The sequence below is a fragment of the Centruroides vittatus genome, unplaced genomic scaffold, assembly GCF_030686945.1.
Source record: "Centruroides vittatus isolate TY-2023 unplaced genomic scaffold, ASM3068694v2 contig_345, whole genome shotgun sequence".
In the NCBI taxonomy this organism is placed as follows: domain Eukaryota; kingdom Metazoa; phylum Arthropoda; class Arachnida; order Scorpiones; family Buthidae; genus Centruroides; species Centruroides vittatus.
Genome location: NW_027122170.1, coordinates 3,032,914 through 3,043,061, shown reverse-complemented (window position 1 = coordinate 3,043,061; position 10,148 = coordinate 3,032,914).

Here is a 10,148-nt window from a genome sequence, read left to right as displayed (position 1 = left end):
GATCTAGTATGCATTAGCAGATCCTCATAATTCTTACGTGTGCATTGTTTGTAAGTCTTGCACGGAACGTATTTTCCTACGTACGGAGTTCATATAAAAGTTGCATATCCTCCGGTTGTGCAGCTATTGGATAAATAGTTATCGGCAGGGATTTTAGTCCCGAAATTTGATGTTAACCGAACAATAATCGTATAATCAATAATTATCCACTGGACGAACGATAACGCAAAAAATTGATAAAAATTATATGTATTTCAAACCATATTGATGTCTTAATTTATAAAGGTTAATGTGATCTGTTTATATTGATTTTGCTGTTTTTATATTTATATAATATTGTGACTTTAAGTTTAACATGCAGCTACTTCCATTTTCTTGAAAATTCACATAACTAAATAAAAAGCACTGCTTGTAACATTTCAGAAATTTGCAGAATATTTTGATTTGTAATCAAATACTAATTTTACTGAAATATTTAAATCCTTGAAATTAATGGGTGTTACATTATCCAGTTATATCTAGAAATGAAATGGTCAAAAGATATACTTGTATAGTTTATCATTAAATACTGAGATTTAAAATTATCAGTATTATTGTAAAACAGCAAGATGTTACATTGATATCCTTAGATATAAGGTATACTAGAATTTAAAATGATCTTAAATTATCAGATAAAGTATGAATTGATGTCTGGAGCAAACGAGATAAATAATATTGGAGTTACTACAAAATATTCGTACGATACCGATTCGTTTTTTATGTTAAATTACATATTGCGACGAGTTTTGTTTTGTTGCCATTTACTTTGAAATCTATAGTGCACATCTTTTGCTGCAAACATAATTTTAAGAAGTTGAAATGTCGTGAGAAATGATTTAAAATTGTACAGTTTTGAGTTTCTCGGTTAACACAGTAGATGCATTCTTGAAAATAGCGTATTAAGTGCACACTTAAGAGACTTCGGAGAAATAATTTCTAAGAGATTGAAAAATTAAAAGACGGCGGATAAATTCTTTGTTATTATAAATTTGGCATTATTAGTTTGCCATCACAAATACAGAGCAATGGAATTCTAAAAATATTTTTTCATTAAATGTATAGAATATTAATTGTCGATCCTCGTGATTAATAATTAATAGTATTCTATACAGCAATACTTCTCGATCGTAATTAAGACGAAAATCAATCAAATATATAAGTAATTTGCTATAGGTTGATAAAATTGTAATTAATAAATTGCTTGGATTTTTTAAAAGTTTTATAATAAGTTTAATTTGAAAAGTGTCCGTAAATTCTCACTTTATGGGTATTGCATTAATATAATTAAAGCTGTGGTGAGTTTTAATTTTTCTTTTGTAGGCCAAAAAAACGACTGTTGTTAGTCTATAGTCGAGAAACATTGCTTTAGAATAAAGAAAATATTCTAAACCTATACATACCGTGTAGATATATAGGGAAAGTGAGTGTATGAAAATACTATACTTACTTCACAATTAATCGTATGGTACTGTGGCTAAATATTATTCTCTAGCCTCTGTTCATTACGTAGGTATTCATTCAACAAGGAGCAAAGTTAGCTTTAAAAAGTAGAAGTAGAAATGAAAAATCTGGCAGTTACAAAGATATAAACTTGTCCCATCCTATACGATAGACTTCTATATCTTATAAGCCATTCTAACTTCAAAGTATCTAAATAAACTTTAATTATCGTCATACAGATTGCTAGGAAGGTGTCTTTGTTTACACATTGTTTATGAACTATTCTAAGAAAGTGTTAGTTTGTAGAAATATGACAAATTCCATAATCATGGAAAGAATAAAAATTTTTCTTACTTTATTTTTGATGTTTACGAGTTTTATTTATTTCATTGAGTGAATGTAAAACAATATTTGCATATCGGTACATTGTATTTCCCGATTTAATTAATTAATCTCGTAAAATTCCGATTAAAAGATATTTCGTGTAAGTTGAAATTATATAAGTTTCTAAGTTGACAAAAAGTTATCATGTAAATGAGTTTTATAATTCTTCAAATTATCTTCACTTTATATGAATATATGCAATAAATTAACTTAATTTACATGCTGAATTTTATAGAATACTGAAAATTTGCTCATTCATTAAATGATGTATTAGTATAAACTGTAAATATGAAGGATGTTCTATATGCACATTAAATACTGCTACATAGTTATTACAATTAGGCTATTACTATGTGTCATGAATGAAAAAACATTACATTAAGTATTAAAAATTTTATAAATTGAGGTGTGAAAGAAGAAAAATTTCGTGTTTGTTTAATCAGTTATTGATTAAATATGAGTTAGTTTCTTGTGAGACTTATCCAATTTTAAAGACTTTAAAGAATCTGTTTCATGATGCAGTCAGATTATGTCTGAAGTTCTTGGATTTTAGAGATCTCTCAGTTTAGAGCTTGTCGAAATAGAGCTTAATTTGGAACTCGTTTTGTGTATTTGTCATGTATAAGTCACACAGTTGACTCTCGATTCAATGGACTAATAAGGGTGTTTGTATTGTTGATTGAAGTTGTTTCTAAGGACAACTGAATAATGATAAATACAAAAATCACAAGATAAATCAATATTGTATAAATAATAAAGTTACTATGTTTACGTGATTTAAAACATAAAAGTGAATGTAAAATAAGTGTTAAAATGCTGATTTATCTTGAATGGTGAAGAGATTTAGATGTACTGTATTGTCGTATAGAGGAAGTCAAATAATCACCATAATTATTAATTATTTTGATTCACCGTGACTCCTCATACACATTTTCTTCCCACGGGAGAAGAGAAAATTGGATAAAGAGAAAGATTGATGTGCACGGAGATGGAACCAATTCTTGCCAAAACATGTCGCACGTTTTGGGTTCCGCTAATTTTTGGCCCATTGTTTCCGAAATCTGTTAAATTGAAGTCTATTGAATTGAGAATCGACTATACTATATTTTGGTTATTCTTTATCTTATATTTCTGTGCTATATTCTCTATATTGTCTCATTAGCTAAATTGCATTTATGCATATCACATTTGGGAAATATTTACCCAGATTATATTGTATGATTTAGTTCTGACTTAATCTGGACAAACCTTTTCTCAATTAATGAGATTTTACAATGTAGTGTAGTGTACATTAATATCATTAGTTTGTAATTGTTAAATTGTGGTAAAGTAAGATTTGTATGTCAAGTTTGTTATAGTTTCTGTAGTTTTGAAGTTTTTCAGCTAAAAACAATATAAAGATAATTCTTAAAGCGTGGCACAATTCTTTTGAAGTTGGGTTTAGACTGGATTATCGGTCAGAAAGTTTTGTCGACTGTAGTTTTGTTGTTATCGGTGCTTTAAAAATAACAATTTTAATGTTGTAAATTCATAAAAATAAACTACCGAGGAAATAAATGTCATGGTTTATGATTGTTTATATTCATAAATTTATGTTAATTTGTGTATTGTAATGTCATTTATGTGAAATGATGTCAGTTGGTATCTTTTTAACTAGGGAAGTTAGATTAGAGAAAAAAGTTATTTTTTTATAATATTTTGTTTTATATAATGCACACAAGATTCAATATACACAGTATGCACTTGAAATTTACATATTAGAATTTAATATGTTAGTAGATGAATATACTAGCTTTAATGTAGAATAATTTAAATATAGTACACAAATGTAACAAAATTCTGTTGACAAATTTCACAGCTGAGTTTCTAGAGTATGCAATAAACAAATCAGTAACTACATATCATTTTTTTTTCCTATAAGAATTTTGTTCAATGATGCATAATACAAACTTGTATGGTCATTACGGAAACCAGAATTAATCTAAATCACGGCTAAGTCTTTCGTACGACAATCCTTCTTTGTTAAGCGGTTAGCAATTGTAAGTTTTGTAGTTCTTTTTCATGTCAAAACTGTAACTTAGACTAAAGTAAAGATAAGAAAAGCTGGATTTCGAATTGTCGAGGACTTTTAGCTAAGATGCCCTTCCTCGCTACCAATTAAGACATAAGCTTCCAGCTTATGTCTTAATCTGGCCTCAAAGCAGGTCTAAATGATGGCCGAAGTCAAGACCTTATATCTGTAATTGGTTCTATGATTCTATTCAGTTAATACTTTGCCATGTTGTTTTAATATTACTGAAAAATAATTTGTAAAATTAACAATTTTCATGTTTATGTAATTAATTAATTATTGAAGAAAAAGCTGAAAATCCTTTAGAAATATAAAGAAAATATTGATTTAATGGAATAATAACTATAAAAAATATTTTAAAAAATTATTCAAGTTCTTTTTTGCTAAATCATAGTAGAGCTTTGAAATTCATGTAAAAAATGTTATAATACTAAGATATTTCATATCAGAATTTCAATTATTTATATCTAATAATATCATTCAAACTGTAACTGTTAAAATCATGTGATAGGTCATGAAAAATCTAAAAGATAATGGCACACCTCATGCAAAAATCCATTTTGAATAGCACTGCTTTATTGGATTTATTTTTTTATTGTAGAATGCTATAACAAATTTCATTGGTATTCACACTCAAACTTTGATCTAATACCACCATTTGTTTACCTACGAAATTGGCATTAAATTGAGCATGGCACTAAAGTAGCTTAAACAATAAAAATTTTATTTGTTATATAATTTTAATTTTAATTGTTATGTAATTTAATGTTAGGTTTTTGTACATTATGTAATGTACAAAAACCTAACATTAATCTAACCTTAAATTATATAATGTAAAATTGAGTTTGACAGTTTGAAAGTTATATAATTTAATTATTATAAATGATATTTGCAATGCAGAATTGTACATTTGGTAGTTCACAGAGAGCAAAGGTCTTTTATTTAATATTTATGAAGAAGAGCCATTATTTGTTACTTTATGTAGATAGGAGGGTTCTGATTTTTCACTTTTGTCTCAATCTCAATACCGAAATTCAATGAAAATGCAATTATTATAATACAAAATGCTATATTTGCATAAATTACCCGACGATGTGAAATTTGTCAACATTATTTTGATTTGTCTTATATTTTATTCGTGTTTTTATTTTCAAGATATTAATGGTTTTGAACTAAATAATTTCAATCTGATTTATATTCAGAAAACATTTCAACTTTATTTTATCATTGCAGTGAAGATAATTTATTGTTCTTGAATTAGAAAAATATAAATAATAATTTAATATATTTACTATTGTCATATTAATGTATAAGTAAAATTTCTTAAAATTTTGATATCCTTTACCTAAAATGGACAATTGTTTTATATTAAATATAATATTTTACTTTGGATCATTTATTACTAAGTTCTAATGTAAATTCATAAGTGAAGCCTTAATAATAAATTAATAGATTTTGCAAATTGACTAACTTATTTTCATTTCTCGCTTAGAAGCATTATTATAATCGGGACTGGCATAATGGACTTTGAAGGTCGAGCCGCTCCAAACTTTTGCTTCCGCCGCGTAGGGCCGGATCTAGACTTTCGATCTTAAATTTTAAATATATAAAAGACCTTTCTCTTCTAGCAAATAATGCAAAAGTGTAAGGTCATTAGTTATAGTTTTGTAGTGTAAGACCTTTATTGTAGCTTGTTTATTAATTTATGTGTAAATCTAGCCCTGGTTATGGCATTATTTTGTATTTGACATTTTTTTCTGTGGTATTGACTGAATTGTCAAAATCTTACAAAAATACTAAGTGAAATAGAATGTAAAGTTGTACAAATCACTTCTGATGCACAGGATTCACTTATGAGTTTAAAATGGAATTTCGTAGAATAACCAGATTAGCATAATCATTGCACACTTTTATAAATAATAATAATTATATAATACATGTGAATGCAATACATAAATTATTTTTAATATGAAAATTACAAAATAAATATATACACATTTATCTGTAACTGAAATTGTGTAAATTCTGTAACTTTAATGCATTTTCTGTGATCTTTATATTATTATTATTATTATATTTTTAACCACCTAATGAGCTTATAAATTGCTATTTAATTTTTCTTTTGCTTGTTTGACTATTAGACCATGTGATAATGAAAGCTCAGATTGAGAACTTATTGTATTTTAAAGTGATATCTTCTATTTCTTGTTATTGGTATCACAACTTTTAAATTTTGAATGATATTATATATCTATTTACAAAATAAATGCAATATTCATGTAATAAATTAATTAAAATTAGTTTCTTTGTCCTCTTTTATATATTAAGGAACACGTAAAACAAATATTTGCAAATCTCTAATTAAAAAATGAAAGTAAATTTAGTTTTAAAAAATCTCACATAAACTTGATCGTTTCATTATTATGACTAGTTTTAAATAATTACATTTAATCGTGAGAATTTAATATAAAGAAAATAAATATATGTCGTCGTGTGCGATGTACGTAAGAACTAATGCATAAGATTTTTAATGACGCTACATTTTTCTTCGATATGATTGGTTGAAATAAATAATTGACAGGAAGGCGTCTTCCGAATTTTTTTTTTTTTTTTTTTTTTTTTTTGCCAATAATACTTCCGATAATTAATTATTTAAACATTTGACAATGCATAAGAGTTTTTTTTCTATAAGAAATTTGTTTGCTATATAAAGTGGGCTTCGATTTGAAAAAAATTGTAGACCTGTAAATTCCCACTGGTTCTTAATCTCGAGAACGGTGTTAGATAAATGAAAATGTAGGCCAGATGTGGAAAGCTTGGGGTCAAGAGGTTCCGATTAGCTATATAAGAATTCAATTTAAAAAAATTTTCCCCGAATGGAGATACATAGATGATCGGCATGAGTCTTTTGTTATCTGGAGAAGTTTGATGTACAGGGGCATGACACTACAAATTTGAGATGGGGAACATATACAGTATTTTAAATTAAGAATGTAATTAAAAATTACAGCTCGGCTCGTTTATTTTAAAAATGATTAAATTGGCTGAATCTAAAATCTCCATCATACTATTGGTGGGCGAATATAACTTTTCTCGAATTCGAATACCCCGAATACTTATTACCTTATGTAACTTGGTTAATAATTTATTTAATATTTATTCCAAGATATTAATAAAGTAAGAAAAATAAATGAAATTTACTAGATTTCATTTGTTCAAAAATAAATAAATATATGGTTAAAGGGGATCGCTCTATCTTGAGCCGTATACAACTTCTCAAAGGCTCTGCCACGCACAAGAAACGCACAAGAAAAAAAAATGTTATTCGAACATCAAAACGTTTTTAAAAACATTTATGATGGCAAATGTGGTTTGTTGTGCCATCTGCAATAAAATTGTCGAGCGCGTGTTAATGAAAAGCATTTATTAATTATTCAATTATTATTGAGTCGGTCCACTCATTTGGATACTTCTGGATCTGTCACTACGATTGTCCGTGTGGTGCGATAGTGGAGGTATTCGTAGTATTCGAATAAAATTATCTTTTACCTCGAATATCAAATACTTTCTAGTATTCGGGCATTTCTGACATACCAGAAATTTAGCAAAGGAGAACAACTGACGGCCGATGACCGAGCGGTTAAGATGGCAGTATATTGCTCTGGGAGACCCGGGATCGAATCCAGACGGGTCGAAAATTCCCAGGAATTTTTCGGGGTGGTCCTCATCCCTACTTCGGGCTCAGAAACATACTAAAACGCAGACTCCTTCGAAGCTAACTGTATATGGGTCGCTGATTAGACCTGCGATTCTGTATTGATATGAAACATGGCCAATGACAAAGCAGGATAGACTAAAACTACAGAGATTTGAAAACAAAATACTAAGGAAAATCTTCGGACCTGCGGAAGCCTATGATGATAATGGTATCATGGTCAATGGAAAACCAATATGGAGGAGTAGAACAAACCGGGAACTGCAGGCAACCTACGACAAGTATACGATCACACAGAAGATTACAGTGGCTAGGTCATGTCGTAAGGCTTCCTATAATGGCAATAGCTTCACCACGGCTCCATTATGGGAGGAAAGGGAAGAAACCAAGAGGCCGTCCCAGAAAAAGGTGGATAGATGGGGTAACTGAAGATCTTCAAGACCTGGGAATCGTAGATTGGCAGAGGCGGGCTATAGACCGAATGACATGGAAAAGGATTGTGACTGCAAGGCCAATAAGGCCTCCAAGGCCCATAATGCCAGACCAAGAAGAAGAAGGTCCCCATCCCTTACCATCCGGTCGCCCCACTGTGGACCTGGCCGAATCCATAATGGACTTGGTAAAATAAAAGACCCTCTTAGTGCCACAGGACGGAGAGTTTAAAAAAGAGAGTTGCAACTAGCACGTAAAATACTGTAATTAAGAAATACAGGCAAATGTTTGAATAAAACAGCAACACAAAATACAGGTATCCTTTGCTTAACGGGCAAAATTAATTGCGACAATCCCTTTATATACGCGGCTGAAGTTTTAATTAACGCGGCTTTAACAGCAGTCTTTACTTAACATGAATATGTTTTTCTCAGCAAATAAGGTGTTGGTGTATTTGCTATTTTTTGTGCCGAGGGTATTTCCGATATAGAGGGGTTTCAAGGTCGCATGTCACGTGATAAAACGCACGTTGGCTCCACCTCTTCGCCATGTTTATGGTACCTTTGCTTGCTTGGTTTGCGCGCGGTTTGTTATTTGACAGGTTGGTAGCGTTATTTTTCTATTTAAACTTAATAGAACTATAGTATTTTCATATCATGGACAAAGTTAAAAAATATGCTTTTCTGACGAGCTATTTCCGCAGTCTGACAAGACGAGATGCTGTTTTATATAAAGAGAAAAATTCGTTACGTCAGGATGTCGATCCATACGAATCCAGCATTTTTCCGAAGCCGATTCATAAGAAGCCAGATCAAAAGTTATGGCATAAAGTAGAATTTGATATCATAAACTCAAACACATATAATCCGGGCCCCAAAAAATCGAATATAGTTTTTTTTTTTGTAACTCTTTCCGCCCAGTGGGCACTAAGAGGGCCTCTTATAGCAAGCCCATTATGGGTTCGGCCAGGCCCATAATGGGGCGGCCGGGTGGTGAGGGACGAGGACCGACATATCCGGACGGACCACTCCTCGAAAAATTCCTGGGGATTTTTCGACCCGTCTGGATTCGATCCCGGGTCCCCCAGGGCGGCAGGTTGCTAACCTTGAGCGCTCGGCCATCCGGCCGCTAAATAAATATAGTAAGAAGGTATATAATTTTTTGGTTAGATTTACCTATGGTATACAAAATGGCGGCTCGTCTCTAATTCCAGCAAACAGAAGAAGGGAAACGGTGGGGACGCACGTTCTAACCTAACCTAACCTAACCTATTCTAATAAATTACCATAATTATTACTAACCAAATTATTAGAATAGGTTAGGTTAGGTTAGAACGTGCGTCCCCACCGTTTCCCTTCTTCTGTTTGCTGGAATTAGAGACGAGCCGCCATTTTGTATACCATAGGTAAATCTAACCAATTTTTTATTCATTTTCTGGGGTCTCTAGAACGAATTAATGAAATTCCCACAAAAATCTATGGTAAATCGATAATCGGTTAACGAACAATTTGGATAGGGTCTAGAGCCGGCCCTGATTACGTACAGTACATACTTGCCGACTTGCATTGTTTAATTCGCTTCGTGTGAGAGGTTTATCGATACTATGATGCTTTGTTTCGATAACGGTCTGCCGCAAGAGCCGGCTTGAGGCAAGGTCCTAGAATATATTCTAGGACCTTGGGCTTGAGGCGAAACCTTTATATAACGCGTATAATCAGCATCTATGGAACAACGGCTACTCCGTAGGCACAAGTTTCGTAATTGCAATTTAAAATCGGCATATAATCCGCATCATTTTAAAATGCTTTTAAACACCGATAACCCGTAGGTAAATCGCGCGAAAATACGGTACATAGCATTATATTAACTTCTCGTCCATCCAACCTTCAGTTATAAATGATCGAGACAATATAAAGCCGTTAAATATAAATCTAAAAAAATTGTTATAAAACTTTCTTATTTATTTAGTTTGATTTTTTTTATTTGACAATGAATAAAAAGTTTAAAATAATTTAAAGTAATACGCAAATATTCCAAAAATTAACGATTAATTCCGAAACGGAGATG